Source organism: Bidens hawaiensis, unplaced genomic scaffold (genome assembly GCF_021521415.1).
Source record: "Bidens hawaiensis isolate Kalapana, Puna unplaced genomic scaffold, B.hawaiensis_p1.1 tig00002617_1, whole genome shotgun sequence".
NCBI lineage: Eukaryota > Viridiplantae > Streptophyta > Magnoliopsida > Asterales > Asteraceae > Bidens > Bidens hawaiensis.
Window position 1 is genome coordinate 3,155,514 of NW_027491142.1, and position 3,684 is coordinate 3,159,197.

Here is a 3,684-nt window from a genome sequence, read left to right on the forward strand (position 1 = left end):
CGCTTTGGATGAATATTTACAGATGTCGAAAAGGGTTGCACGTGAATCCCTTCATTTTTTCTGCCAAGGTAAAAAATATTAATTTTAGTCTTTATTAAATATTTATTACATTTTTTTAATATATATTAGATGTTTATAGATTATTTTAATGCCTATAACTATAGATATATATATACTTATATCGTATTTATATACGTAGGAGTCATATCGATTTACTCTCGGAGATATCTGCGTAAACCTACAATGTATGACATCCAACGCATATATGAGGTGCACGCAGAAAAACATGGTTTTCCTGGGATGCTAGGTAGCCTCGATTGTACGCATGTTGGATGGGCTATGTGTCCAACGGCCGGTCGAGGTCAGTTCCACCGTGGTGATCATGAAGGGCCGACCCTTATACTTGAGGCGGCGGTGTCACAGGATCTTTGGTTTTGGCATGCTTTTTTTGGTGTTGCTGGGTGAAATAACGACCTTAATGTTATCGATCAGTCACATTTGATCAACGACCTTATCGACGGGGTTGAACCACCTCAAGCTTTTGTTGCAAATGGAGAACTCTTCAAGTACAGGTACTATCTGGTCGATGGTATTTACAACGAATGGGCTTTGTTAGTTCAAGCTTTTACAGATCCAATCGCCGATAAACGGAAGTATTTTACGAAGAAGCAAGAGTCTGCTATAAAAGATATTGAAAGAGCTTTTGGAGTTCTGAAAAAACAATATTATGTGCTGGCGAACCCGATACGTTATTGGACTCGGGAGAGGATAATGGACGTCGTCTACACGTGTCTGATCCTACACAACATGGCGTTAGAAGACGAGAGCAAAGCTATCTGCCAAAACTACCAAGGTGACATTCCGCCACAACCGTCCACAATCAGTGATCAACAAAGACTTCATAACATAGCAAATATCAAGAGCCGTGAGATACACGGGAATCTTCGACATGAGTTGGTTGAACATTTGTGGGCAAGGTGACCCGATGATCTTGTATTAGATTACTGTTTTTATTAAGTATTATTGTTTGTTTAATTTTTAGTATGTTTTTTTTTTTTTTTTGTAATTTGAATTTTAGATATTAATGTGTTATTTTATTAATGTGTGTTTTTTTAATATTTTATGTGTTTTTTTAATAATATGTTATTTGAATATATTTATAAAAAAATAAAAAAAAAATTCGCTGGAGCCCCTCCACACCAGGGGCAGGGGCTCCACCAGAGGCTCCAACACCTCCCTTATCCAGTTTCTCTCTCTGCCACACGTCATAGTATTATTGGTTCTTGGCTCTGCGGGAGTCCCCACTAAAGCCCCCACACCCCTAGTCTAATACATGATACACATATCATGTGGGGTCCATGTTAATTAGTGTTTTACACCTACTTAATTGATAAAGTTAACAATTTGTTAGCTCGGGATTGTTACTAGTAACAAAGTTGAAAGTGGTGGTAGTCATATTGATAGTTGAGATTAATATTGGTCAATAGTATATAGTTTGGATTATTCGTATCCAATTTTCCATTTATTTAAACCTTTTTGAGTGATTTTTGTTACCCTTCCTTGATGTATTATGTTTTTTTTTCTTTTTTAAATGAAACGATACGTCTTTTAATGGAAGCTAGCCATGCTTGAATCAAGAGACGTTAGATTGGCTATGAACATGTTTTTCATCCACGTGTGTATATGAGACGTTAGATTGGCTAGCCATGCTCAAATCAAGCTGATATTAAAGAAGCTCGAGCACAATAAATTAGTGATAATCTAATTATTGACTTCCCGAGCTTTTATAATTAATTATTTTTTTTAAATGAGTTTGATAAACCGTGAGCCTAAATAAACAATAAACTTATAATAGTATTCGGAATCATTTACACCCTTGTAGCATACCCATGAATATCTTTTTAATTAAATGCACGGTTTTTACAAGTTACCATTAAGATGAAATATATATATCCGGCTCTCTGAACAGCCGAAAACACTTCTTCAATTCAAACTCCTCCATTTACACAATCCGTCCACATTTTGAGTATATGATGAGAGCAGAGCACAACTTAGGCGATAGTTGACAGTTAGTTGGTCAGCTTATGAAACAAGATCACCTTAAGACACTAGTGAGTGATAGCCATTTGCACTCACTCAAATGCGATTCGTTCAAAGGACATGTTCTTTCATAATTAGGTGCATGACCAAAAATGGCAATATCAACATTATACTTTCGCCATAGACCCATAGGCTCGGCAAACCCCTGAATATAATAATAAAACAATGAACAAGAGTATCCCAACACGCGATGAGCAAGAAAAACGAGCCAAGGTTGGTTTTGTCTATTACTCAATGAACTTGTACTGCTCACTTCCCACTCTCCAATCGGTTTCTGAGTCAGCAATACAGAATCTGAGCATTCCATAATCTACATGGTACCTGACACCAACAATGTTTCCAACATTAAGCTTAATCAGTTATGAAAAGATAATCAGTATTATTGAAATAATGAGATATACAACCAATTATATAGAGATACTAAATACACTTAGATACCCTATACAATATAGAACTTAATAATAATAAACTGAAACTATAGCCAACATAGTCTAATATTCCCCCGCAAGTTCAGGGCGGTTAACAATCTGCAACTTGGACCGCAAAAACTCAAACTTTTGAGAAGACAAGGGCTTCGTAAAGATATCAACTATTTGTTCACTGGTTGAAATAAACTTGACATTGAGATGGCCTTGAGTAACCTGTTCACGAACAAAGTTGTAGTCAACCTCGATATGTTTAGTACGAGCATGAAACACCGGATTAGCGGTGAGATATGTGGCACCGAGATTGTCACACCAAAGTGTTGGTGCCTCGCTTTGTAAGCCAAGTTCACGAAGAAGAGACTTTAGCCAAATTAATTCTGCAACAGTATCAGCAATGGCCTTGTACTCTGATTCAGTAGAGGAGCGAGAAACTGTTTGTTGTTTGCGAGCTGACCAGGAGATGAGGTTTGAACCCAAGTATATAGCAAATCCCCCCGTGGAGCGACGGTCGATTGGACAACCAGCCCAATCAGAATCAGAGAAAGCCTGCACATTAGTGGTCCAGTGAGAATCAGAGAAGGCTTGTAGCCGATAGCCCGTGTTGTGACGAAACCAAAGACCCATATTCATAGTACCCTGTAAATAACACAAGATGCGTTTGACAGCAGCCCAGTGATTTTCCGTTCGAGCATGCATGAACTGACACACCCGATTGACTGCAAACGCAATATCAGGACGAATAAGGGTCGCGTATTGAAGGGCGCCAATTGTTTGTCTATATCGAGAGGGATCGTCCAAGAGAGGACTATCATCAGGAAGTAAGACATGAGAGGTGTGCATAGGAGTGGAAATTGGTTTGCAGTCAGCCACGCCCGCCCGATGTAAAATAGCGCAAATATATTTTCGTTGGGAAAGAACCAAATCTGATTTCTTGTGAACAACCTCCACCCCGAGAAAATAATGTAGTTGCCCCAAATCTTTAAGAGCAAAAAGTGAATTGAGGCGGGTAATGATCTTGTCAACTGTGTCAGGATTGTTACCGGTAATGATGATGTCATCCACATAAACCAGGAGATAAACCATAGAACCCGAAGAATGGAGAATGAACAACGATGGGTCAGTTTTGGACCCAAAGAACCCCAATTGATGAAGAGCACCA